This window comes from Bufo gargarizans, chromosome 1, assembly GCF_014858855.1.
Source record: "Bufo gargarizans isolate SCDJY-AF-19 chromosome 1, ASM1485885v1, whole genome shotgun sequence".
In the NCBI taxonomy this organism is placed as follows: domain Eukaryota; kingdom Metazoa; phylum Chordata; class Amphibia; order Anura; family Bufonidae; genus Bufo; species Bufo gargarizans.
Window position 1 is genome coordinate 130,943,459 of NC_058080.1, and position 12,816 is coordinate 130,956,274.

The 12,816-nt window shown below is 44.3% G+C and overlaps 1 protein-coding gene across 6 annotated transcripts in view; it reads right to left on the reverse strand.

Annotated features, from left to right (window-relative positions):
* Positions 1-12,816, reverse strand: part of APBB2 (amyloid beta precursor protein binding family B member 2) — a 334,440-nt gene that overhangs the window by 261,964 nt on the left and 59,660 nt on the right. For all 6 annotated transcript variants that reach the window (XM_044298656.1, XM_044298647.1, XM_044298639.1 and 3 more), the window contains exon 2: positions 7,733-7,800. The gene's annotated coding sequence lies outside the window, so the exon portion shown is untranslated. The remainder of the gene's footprint in view (positions 1-7,732; positions 7,801-12,816) is intronic.

Sequence of the window (12,816 nt, forward strand, 5' to 3'; positions counted from 1 at the left end):
CCTTCTTGTTCCTGCACCTTCTCCCCTTATCTTCCACATTTTATGTTAATTCTGCCATCCTATGTTTAATAGAAAGCAGTCAGGTACTGTAGATCAAAAATCAAGTTGATGGCCTGCTCAAAATTTAAACTACCACAAAGATTCTTCATATACAAGAGAAGTGGTAAGAGATTACAAGATGTGAAAGTCAGAAGTCACTGCAATGAGGTTACTGTATATACACACACACACTTCTCCTTTGCCGAGATAATCCATCTCACCTCAGATGTGTGGCATATCAAGGTGAGGCAAATGGTGGCCACACCAGATACTGACTGCCCCAGTAAGGCAAAACTGTGCACATTTCAGGGTTGCCATTTATTGTGCTGTCTAATCAGCACCTTGATATGCCACACCTGTGAGTTGGGATGGATTATCGCGGCAAAGGAGAGGTGCTCACTAACACAGATTTAGAGTGATTTGTGAACAATATTTGAGAGTAATGGGTCTTTTGTGTATGAAGGAAATGTTTCAGATCTTTGAGTTCAGCTCATGCAAAATGGGAGCAAAACCGAAAGTGTTGCGTTTATATTTTTGTTCAGTGAAGATATTGACATTTATTTACATTACTATGATTCTGCAGAAGACCTAATACAGGACCATGTATCATATAGTAATATATATGTTTACTTGCCTGGAATTATGCACTAGGAAAGGCCTTTTCTCCTATCTTGTTCTTTACAATAAGCTGAAGGGCCTGCATTTGTGATCTCCCTTCATTTTACAAGGCCCATTAGCACAATATACTCATAAGCTGCTGGAAATAATATATTGTCACAATAATTAAATGGGCCATTAATTGTAAACAGGGAAATGTTTTCTGCTGAATGGAGATGCCTTCAGTAAATTGCTTTTATATCTCCTGAAAATGGAACTAATGTCTTGATAGAGATAAAAAAAATAAAAGAAATAAAAAAAATAAACCTGGAAACCTCCCGAGGCCTAGAGAAAAAGCTGAGGATGCCGCTGATAAAGCAAGGTGAGATTCTGCGGGTGTGAGGTGCTAAGCTGCAAGCTGCCTGTTTATGTGAAGCTTCTTGCAAAACCCTCAGTATCAAAATGTGGTAAGGGGTTTCTAGAACATAAAATATATTTCTTAGTGGAACACAGAATAGCAGAATACAATGCAAATGATAGAAATCCAGCACAATCAATATGCAGCTCCTGGGAGTCTACAGGGAGTGCAGAATTATTAGGCAAATGAGTATTTTGACCACATCATCCTCTTTATGCATGTTGTCTTACTCCAAGCTGTATAGGCTCGAAAGCCTACTACCAATTAAGCATATTAGGTGATGTGCATCTCTGTAATGAGAAGGGGTGTGGTCTAATGACATCAACACCCTATATCAGGTGTGCATAATTATTAGGCAACTTCCTTTCCTTTGGCAAAATGGGTCAAAAGAAGGACTTGACAGGCTCAGAAAAGTAAAAAATAGTGAGATATCTTGCAGAGGGATGCAGCACTCTTAAAATTGCAAAGCTTCTGAAGTGTGATCATCGAACAATCAAGCGTTTCATTCACAATAGTCAACAGGGTCGCAAGAAGCGTGTGGAAAAACCAAGGCGCAAAATAACTGCCCATGAACTGAGAAAAGTCAAGCGTGCAGCTGCCAAGATGCCACTTGCCACCAGTTTGGCCATATTTCAGAGCTGCAACATCACTGGAGTGCCCAAAAGCACAAGGTGTGCAATACTCAGAGACATGGCCAAGGTAAGAAAGGCTGAAAGACGACCACCACTGAACAAGACACACAAGCTGAAACGTCAAGACTGGGCCAAGAAATATCTCAAGACTGATTTTTCTAAGGTTTTATGGACTGATGAAATGAGAGTGAGTCTTGATGGGCCAGATGGATGGGCCCGTGGCTGGATTGGTAAAGGGCAGAGAGCTCCAGTCCGACTCAGACGCCAGCAAGGTGGAGGTGGAGTACTGGTTTGGGCTGGTATCATCAAAGATGAGCTTGTGGGACCTTTTCGGGTTGAGGATGGAGTCAAGCTCAACTCCCAGTCCTACTGCCAGTTTCTGGAAGACACCGTCTTCAAGCAGTGGTACAGGAAGAAGTCTGCATCCTTCAAGAAAAACATGATTTTCATGCAGGACAATGCTCCATCACAAGCGTCCAAGTACTGGCAAGAAAGGGTATAAAAGAAGAAAATCTAATGACATGGCCTCCTTGTTCACCTGATCTGAACCCCATTGAGAACCTGTGGTCCATCATCAAATGTGAGATTTACAAGGAGGGAAAACAGTACACCGCTCTGAACAGTGTCTGGGAGGCTGTGGTTGCTGCTGCACGCAATGTTGATGGTGAACAGATCAAAACACTGTCAGAATCCATGGATGGCAGGCTTTTGAGTGTCCTTGCAAAGAAAGGTGGCTATATTGGTCACTGATTTGTTTTTGTTTTGTTTTTGAATGTCAGAAATGTATATTTGTGAATGTTGAGATGTTATATTGGTTTCACTGGTAAAAATAAATAATTGAAATGGGTATATATTTGTTTTTTGTTAAGTTGCCTAATAATTATGCACAGTAATAGTCACCTGCACACACAGATATCCCCCTAAAATAGCTAAAACTAAAAACAAACTAAAAACTACTTCCAAAAATATTCAGCTTTGATATTAATGAGTTTTTTGGGTTCATTGAGAACATGGTTGTTGTTCAATAATAAAATTAATCCTCAAAAATAAAACTTGCCTAATAATTCTGCACTCCCTGTATAACTGGAGTGCTGATATGGCATCTGCCATGGCATTGCTCATGGCCAAGGAGGAAAATACCATAGCGGTTTACCATGGGGCTTCCATAGGTCCCTTGGAGAGAAGGGCCTATTTTGAAGGGCTTGCAAACAAAGAAACAAACACTAGGTTCTCCTTTCGCCTGGAAAAACCTGGCACCATAATGAGGTTTTTTTTCTGGTTCTGGGGCTATGGGACTCCTTCTCTTGTATGTATGGCAGTATAGTGGATGTCTTCAGTGCTGGATGCCATAGCCAAGACCGCAAACACAGTGACTGCAACATGGACCTTCTGCATCTGCCTACAGTGGAGACAACTCAGCAGAAGTCCATGAAAAGTAAATAATAAGCCTATTATGCAGACTAAAAAATATGAAATGCTGTTGCAAATGGCAAATTAGGCTAGACATCATAAACGTCCGGGCCTGTGTTCTGGTAACGCAATATATACGCCATATTTCATAGAGGGAATGTATGGGTCTTTGGTTTCTTCATCACATTCTATGATTTTATTTGCAGCAACCCCTCATGAAACCCTGAGTTGTGAGGAAACACAAAGCTTTCTGCGGCATCTCGAGTGCTTTATGAGCAGTGTTATTTCCATACAAAATCATTGTTATAGGCTGCTGGCTTTCAATGTAAATCTATTTTGTTCCCATCGATATGTAACCGTAGAAGAGATATAGCGCAGCAAGCTGTAAGTCAAACAACTATTATACTGTGCTACAGGAGATACGCTTTCAGATCGGCACAAGCTTTACTAAACATGACAAATGCAAAAGAGAAATCCATTACAAGCACAAGTAAACAAAAACTAGATTGGCCATCTGTGCACTTCAATAGAAGAACAGACATTCTGCTCCTTCACCCACTTTTATAGACTAAGGCTAGGTCTACACGACGACATTTGTCGCGCGACATTTTGTTGCACTAATGTCGCCCGACAATTTTTATAATGGCAGTCTCTGGTGTCGCACTGCAACATGCAACATGCTGCAACTGCGACGCAACAGTGGCAGAAAATCCATTCGAGATGGCTTTTTCTGCGACTATTGTGTCGCAGCATGTCGCATGTTGCCGTGCGACACCATAGACTGCCATTATAAAAATTGTTGCGCGACATTAGTGCAACAAAATGTTGCGCTACAAATGTTGCAGTGTAGTTGTGCCCTATCTGTCGCGCGACAAATGTCGTCGGGTAGACCTAGCCTTAGGCTACTTTCACACTTGCGGCAGAGTGATCCGGCAATCTGTATGCAAACGGACAGCATTTGTAGACGGATCCGGATGCAGATCAGTCTTACAAATGCATTTCAAGAACGGATCCGTCTCTCCGTATATCATCCAGAGAAACGTTAAATATTTTTTTCACATTTCACAAGGACGGATCCGGCCCTAATAAATTTCAATGTAAATTAATGCCGGATCCGGCATTCCAGCAACTGATCTGGAATTTTGGACAGAGATAATACCGCAGCATGCTGCGCTATTTCCTCCGTCCAAAACGCTGTTCAGTGACTGAACTGAAGACATCCTGATGCATCCTGAACGGATTTCTCTCCATTCAGAATGCATTAGGATAAAACTGAACAGTTCTTTTCCGGTATTGAGCCCCTAGGACGGAATTCAGTGCCGGAAAAGAAAAAAGCTAGTGTGAAAGTTCCCTTAAGAGGGACACTTTTCAGTTTTTATCCTGTGCAAAATACATTTTCTTTGTAAAAGTCCCCACATAATGCTCAACAGTGAAGAAAATCTATGTTTTGTGACATCGTTAGGGATCTGAAGATCTATAAATTGCTGTTTAATCTATAAATTGGGACAGGTTATGGATGCTAATTGTCAAGTTATCAGCGCAAATGTTATTGTAGGAAACAAAAACTGCAGATGGAATGAGAAATGATGTCAAGAATGGCAAAATGCAGATAAGGACGTGTTTACCAAGTTGAAATGTTCTGCAAGGCATTATTTGGCTGTGGAAAAGCCTCATGAGTGGGCGCTACGTCTTCCAGCCAATCTGTCCTCTACAGACTCCTAATACCATCCAGGTAATGAATGTGCTCATGTAGAAATCAGCTGCGTTAATACAGCATTATCAGAGTAAGGCCTCATGCACATGGCCGTTGTTTTGGTCCGCATTCGAGCCACAGTTTTTGCGGCTCAGATGCAGACCCATTCACTTCAATGGGGCCGCACAAGATGCGGACAGCAATCCGTGTGCTGTCCGCATCTGTTGCTCCGTTCCGTGGTCTGCAAAAAATATATAACCTGTCCTATTCTTGTCCACGTTTTGCGGGCCACAAAACACACAACGGTCGCGTGCATGAGGCCTAATTATCATTTACATTAGTCCATAAATCAATAGTGTATGTGATGCAAAAAAACATTTTACTATATTCTATTACAGAAAAAAACATCTTTCTCCACTTATCAAACTCCTCTCCTCCTCCCTCTGCCTCCTGAACCAATCAGTTATTTTCAGTTTGCTGCAAAAATGTCATGAAGGGGTGGGTTAGTGGCTTGCTGAGAGATCAGGTTCCAGCTGATGCCTATAGAAAAGAGCTGCTAGAGGGAGTCAGAGGCAAAAAAAAAAAAAGAGATGGTGAAGCAGCTTCTTGTAAATTTTGTATCTCACCCCAGTGCTGGATTCACTGCTGCTCAGTACTGAGGTATAATGCCCTCCATAGTGCTGCTTCTGATATGCTACACAGAGGAGAGAAGGATCTCCTCTTCTCTGTGTGCTATGTATGGGAGAAATCATATCAGCTAGTCTATATCCATTAGTTCTGGGAAAGCTGACAATAAGGCTACATTCACACAACAGTCAAAAAAACATTCACTAAAAACGGCAAAAAACGTACGTTTTTAACTGACTTTTTTGACTGATGCCTTTCTGACAAAATGACGTTAAAAACCCATGAAGGTGGGCTATTGGCTCGATAAGGGATCAGGTTCCAGGTGCTGCCCATAGAAAAGAGCTGCTAGAGGGAGTCAGAGGCAAACAAACACAAAGAGTGTTAGTGAAGCAGCTTCTAGTAAATTTTATATCTCACCCCAGTACTGGATTCATGGCTGCTCAGTACTGAGGTATAATGTCCTCCATGCTGCTGCTTCTGATGATATGCTACACAGAGAAGAGCAGGATCTCCTCTTCTCTGTGTGCCATGTATGGGAGTACTCATATCAACTAGTCTACATCCATTAGCTCTTGCAAGCTGAAAATAAGGCTACATTCACACAATAGTGAAAAAAACATCTATTAAAATCTTTAACCGACTGTTTTACTGATACCTTTCTGATAAATGGACATTAAACCCCCCCCCCCCCTTCAATTGTATAGGGGCTGTTGGTCCATATAGAACATGTTCTATATTTTGACGTCCATTATTCACTGGCTATCAAAAAACAGCTTTGTGAACAACCCCATAGACTGCCATTGTTCTTAAAACGAGTGTGTGAATGTAGCCTTAGAGATGAAGCCTGCAGAGCCTGGTGGTAAATGCTGGATACAAGTGATCTAATGGGCAGAAATACTATTTCCTGATGTACGGACAACAGCTTATTCTGAAAATTCATCATAACCTGTTTACGAGCACGAGATGTATGTAGGTTTGAACGAGTCTTCTGCCAGGAGGCAACCCTTATGCATCCCATAAAATGGCACACGTTTGGTTTGTCACTTTTTAGCCTGCTTGCAATGAAACTATAACATGGTCCATGTTCACATTCCTATAGAACCCATTGTAGAATATAGTTTCTTCATAGAGTGGAGTTGCTCTTTAAAAGAACGGAAGGCTACTCACTCGGGTCATGACTACTTTAATAATTTTGGGGAAAAAATATGCTTATTTCCCACATAGCACTTGAACAGAAGTGTCCTGCATACCACCTTAGTGTAGGTGTCTATAGATGGACTTCACTATGCATTATACCATGTGCAGCAGATGCCCTGTGCCCAGTCACAGTATGCCCAGCAGGAAGCACACTTGGGATTGAAAGATGAGCCTGATGCACATTAGGGGATATATGGCGGATATTTCTGCAAATGAAGATCAATGATGTCTTTTGTTTTGTACACGAACCCCCTGAATTGTAAAGCGCTGCGGACTATGGTGGCGCTATATAAATAACGATTATTATTATTATAGGTCCCCTTCATCTGAATAAGTATGTTTTGGAGGCAAGCACATGGGCTTCTGCGAGACTCATTTAGATAAATGGAACAGTTGGAGAAATTTCTGCAACAAATCTGCTGCATGAGAATATGTCCTTATGAAGAAAATGTAAAATCTAAGGCAAAACAAAGTCAGTTCTGCTACATGTCCTATATCTTGACAGTTCTGTTACATGGTATTATTTTAAAAGAGATTTCCAAACTCTGTTTAGCTGGGATGTGCCAATTGGGTAGCTCTCTGCAGTAATGCGGATTACAGACTGCTCCCTCACATTCCTGGCAAACCTAAATGAGTGGACACCAATGCAAATCCATTCTGTGGACTTCACTGTGGTTTCTGGTGCATTTTGCATTAAACAGGCACACATTACATGAGAACCTTCCATAACTTTTTCTTTGTTGTCTGCTGATAGATGTTGGATGGCCACCTTTTTATTTTATTTTTGCAAACCTCCCCCCTTCCTCCTGGGCAGATCTGCAAAGGGAATCATACTTATCTGCTCCCCGGCACTTGGTCCCGGCTCCGTCACTTCCCAGTCCTGGCTGCCTCGCTTAGATCTCCCGCTGTCAACATCTACTTTGACACCGCTGTAGACAACTGCTAGTCGCAGCAGTATCAAAGCGGGTGTAGACGGCAAGGGATCACAGCTGACCCAAGACCGGGTAGAAGGTAAGTATGCTGCCCTTTTCAGATCTGCCCAGGAGGGTTGCCAAGAACTCAACAAAAGGTGGTCAACCCTTTGAAAAGTGTGTAGAGCAGGAACCACCGGAGTCTTACCTGCTGGCTGCTATGATGTGGTTTCAATGTGAGATTTAGTTCATGTCTGCCTCTACATGACTTGAATCCTGCAAATAGAAAAAATGACCATGGATCAGACAGCGCTGCAAAACTGACACAGGACTAAATAATTCAGTTAATGTTCACACTGTATGGATATACTGTATTTTCTGCTATGCATAATCTATAAGACGGGATCATGTCAGAAGTATAACATTACATATATCACATCTTATAATATAAATGCTCATACCATTCTATGAGAAAATCAGTCTGGTTTTTTTAAAATCAAAAACAGTGGCACTCTTGTCCGTTGACCGTGTGTCATATTACAGCTCAGCCATATCCACAAAAAATCTATGTATACAGTAGTCCTTCAAATAACAAGATTATTGCTACAATGGTCTTCCCGCGCCCATTGGAACAATGCCACAGTCTCTGCCAATCTGCGGCACGTGTGTCTGACTGGAAGATCCAACCAATCAGAAGGGGCATTTCACTAGTAAAACAACATTATTACTGTAGTGCAGTGATGGCAAACCTTTTAGAGACTGAGTGCCCAAACTGCAACCCAAAACCCACTTATTTATCGCAAAGTGCCAACACGGCAATTTAACCTGAACACTACAGTCCAGTAAAGTGTATCTTCCATGTACTTTATCATTCAGCTATAATAGCCTGACTGGATTCAATGCGCGTCCTGTGCGGTTCATAGTGCGTCCTGCTCTGATGAATGGCAGGAAACGTCTAAGGCATATTGGCACACCACAGACTTTTTCCAGGATGCGGGTGCCCACAGAGAGGGCTCTGAGTGCCGCCTCTGGCACCAGTGCCATAGGTTCGCCACCACTGCTTTAGTGCATATAATGATTGCCTGTCAAATAGCGCCTCTCTACATACAGAGTGGTACTGCATGTTCTATACTGCCCTCTACCTGTATCAGGATGAGTTGCTTCTTTGGACACCAGGTTAGGGTGGCTTCATGTTATTTTTTTGGTACACTGCGGACCCTGAAGAAGCTCCTGTCTTCCCCATAGAAAGTGGCTTATAGTATTGAGCATTGAGCAGCCATGCCTGACTTTTATATGTAAGGTCTTGCTTTATTTGTTTTGGTTACCTGCTTATTTTTTTCTTAAAGGGGGTTGTGCAGCCAGTACATATTGATGACCTATCCTCAATATTTGATCGTGGGGGTCCGACTTCCGGCACACCTGCCAATCAGCTGTTTGAAGAGGAAGTGGCGCTTGTACGAGCACTGCACTTGCTCTTCAGGTTTACACTGCGTGTTGTCGCGCTTTTAGCGGCTGCGCAGTGTAATTACAACTGCTCGTCTCTTTCAAGTGAATGAAGCAAGTACTTGTAATTACACTGCGCCGCCGAGACGATGTGCAGTGTAATCTTGAAGTGGAAGTAGCGCTTGCACAAGCACTGTCTCCTCTTCAAACAGCTGATCAGCGGGTGTGCCAGGAGTCGGACCGGACCCCCACCAATCAGGTATTGATGACCTATCCTGCACAACCCCTTTAATCTTCCTTTTGAGATGACACTTTTGCGGAGGGGGGCACAGAATCACATTATGGTTGATGCTACAGTAATGTGAGCAGAAGTCAGAGGCTCATGTGAACTGTAAGTCATCAGCAAATGAAGTAGGGCTGCAACGATTAATCGATGTAATCGATTATATTCGATAACTGGATTCGTTGTCGACGAATCCAGTTATCGAATAATCGCCGATTCGTTGCTATTCGGGCGGGCGCTGCATCTTTATTTTACCTTTTTACAATGACGCTCCCGCTCCTGTAACAGCCAGGCAGAGCGGACGGCGGCGTAACGTCACTCACTCACGTGACACGCCTGCTCCGCCTCCTTCATTCATGAAGTGGGCGGAGCAGGTGCGTCACGTGATTGAGTGACGTTACGCCGCCGTCCGCTCTGCCTGGCTGTTACAGGAGCGGGAGCGTCATTGTAAAAAGGTAAAATAAAGATGCAAGCATCGGGGCCGGGGCTGTTATGGGGAGGGGGGGGGGGGAGGATCTGTCTATGGCACTGCTATGGGAAGGGGGGGTCTCTGTATAGCACTGCTATGGGGAGGGGGGGTCTGTGTATAGCACTGCTATGGGGAGGAGGGGGGGGTCTGTGTATGGCACTGCTATGGGAAGGGGGGGTCTCTGTATAGCACTGCTATGGGGAGGGGGGGTCTGTGTATAGCACTGCTATGGGGAGGAGGGGGGGGTCTGTGTATGGCACTGCTATGGGGAGGAGGGGGGGGTCTGTGTATGGCACTGCTATGGGAAGGGGTATCTGTGCACTGTTATGAGGAAAGGGATCTTAACAGTGCACATATCCCCCTCTCCATAACTGCGCCACCCACAGATCCCCCTCTCCATAACAGCGCCATCCACAGATCCCCCTCTCCATAACAGCGCCATCCACAGATCCCCCTCTCCATAACTGCGCCACCCACAGATCCCCCTCTCCATAACAGCGCCATCCACAGATCCCCCTCTCCATAACTGCGCCACCCACAGATCCCCCTCTCCATAACAGCGCCATCCACAGATCCCCCTCTCCATAACAGCGCCATCCACAGATCCCCCTCTCCATAACAGCGCCACCAACAGATCCCCCTCTCCAAAACAGCGCCATTAACAGATCCCCCTCTCCAAAACAGCGCCACCAACAGATCCCCCTCTCCAAAACTGTGCCACCCACAGATCCCCCTCTCCATACCTACGCCACCCACAGATCCCCCTCTCCATAACTACGCCGTCCACAGATCCCCCTCTCCATAACTGCGCCGTCCACAGATCCCCCTCTCCATAACTGCGCCGTCCACAGATCCCCCTCTCCATAACTGCGCCGTCCACAGATCCCCCTCTCCATAACTGCGCCGTCCACAGATCCCCCTCTCCATAACTGCGCCGTCCACAGATCCCCCTCTCCATAACTGCGCCGTCCACAGATCCCCCTCTCCATAACTATGCCGTCCACAGATCCCCCTCTCCATAACTGCGCCGTCCACAGATCCCCCTCTCCATAACTACGCCGTCCACAGATCCCCCTCTCCATAACTACGCCGTCCACAGATCCCCCTCTCCATAACTGCGCCGTCCACAGATCCCCCATAATAGTGTTGTCCACAGATCCCCCATAATAGTGTCGTCCACAGATCCCCCATAATAGTGTCGTCCACAGATCCCCCATAATAGTGTCGTCCACAGATCCCCCATAATAGTGTCGTCCACAGATCCCCCATAATAGTGTCGTCCACAGATCCCCCATAATAGTGTCGTCCACAATTTGTTTTAATATGGCCTTTTGAACATAATTTTTCAAGTAAGATCATATAAACCTCTCTGTTTTGTAATTTTGTTGTTTTTCCCGATTAATCGTAGAAATTAATCGGCAACTAATCGATTATTCAAATAATCGTTAGCTGCAGCCCTAAAATGAAGCAAACAAACAGCTAGAAAACGGCAGGGTGAATTTCTCCATCCAACAGGTAATCATATGAACGGAGTGGACTGAATTCCATTCGCTAAGTGTCAATCTCTTGAAAAATCTACAGTGCTTTCCAGCGCAGATGCTGATTAATGTATGCACCTAAGGATGCCACACTAAATGGCTCTTTACGCAGTTCTAATCAATCATGGCAGCCTAGTCAAAAGGTCTACCATGAAATCACTAATCTAATTTCCAACCAATGCAGCAATTTGTGAATAATGATCGCCGTGTGTGTTAGATGGAAATGACATGTGACACAAGAAAAGTCATTGATTACTACAAGTCACGTCACCTCAAACAGAGTGTGACAACGCAAAGAAGATCTACATCGATGAACGTCGGTGATATGGAAAAGCAAAGAAGAGTATGGGAGCAGTCTATGATCAACACAACATACGGTATTTCCATGGCATTGCACCAAGAAGTTGTGAAGCTTTATGGGTTGCCGAGGTTACAACTGGACCTACACCCGCTGCTTAAGAGAAATGCCAAGCTACTGGGCAGTAGGGAGAAACACTGGTATAATTATACAATAATATAATACTCATAAATAAAATCAAAAGGCACAATCATTCTTGTCCCGTGAGATAAAAAGTTATTTTGTTATTATTTATTTGAAAGCTCCGTTCCATGGCACCATAGAGCTAAAAGGGGGTACACATACTAATATAAAACAATACAAGTACAATGAACATGAACTTAGTAACAGACTGGTACAGAGGGGGAGAGCAATCTACAAGGCAAAGACACAGCAGGGGAGGGTAAAAGCTGCTCGTCTGACTGTGTGGTGGCAGCATACTTATGGAAGGTGGTAGGCTTTCCTCAAGAGGTGGGTTTTCAGATTACTTTTGAAGGTCTGGATGTTAGGGGAGAGTCTGATGTCCTGGGGTAGTGAGTTCCAGAGTATGGGGGAAGCAAGCAGGAAATCTTGTAGATAATGGTGCAAGGAACAGACAAGAGAAGAACAAAGAAGGAGATCTTGTGAAGATCGGAGATTATGTGTGGGGAGGTATCGGGGAGGAAGGTCTGAGATGTATGAAGGGGACAGTTGTAATTCTGAATACAACCCAGTTGGCCTGATTTCAAACCCCCTCTCCTGGTCTTAGAAGTTGTACCCACACATGAAGGGCGCTTTCCCACCACTACCACCTCCACATGTGTGAAGGGGGTTGGCTGGATTCATCAACTAAAAAGGGCTCTTTCACACTTGCGTTCTTTTCTTCCGGCATAGAGTTCCGTCGTCGGGGCTCTATGCTGGAAGAATCCTGATCAGTTTTATCCTAATGCATTCTGAATGCATCAGGATGTCTTCAGTTCAGGACCGGAAAGTTTTTTGGCCGGAGAAAATACCGCAGCATGCTGCACTTTTTGCTCCGGCCAAAAATCCTGAACACTTGCCGCAAGGCCGGATCCGGAATTAATGCCTATTGAAAGGCATTGATCCGGATCCAGCCTTAAGCTAAACGTCGTTTCGGCGCATTGCCGGATCCGACGTTTAGCTTTTTCTGAATGGTTACCATGGCTGCCGGGACGCTAAAGTCCTGCAGCCATGGTAAAGTGTAGTGGTGAGCGGGGGAGCA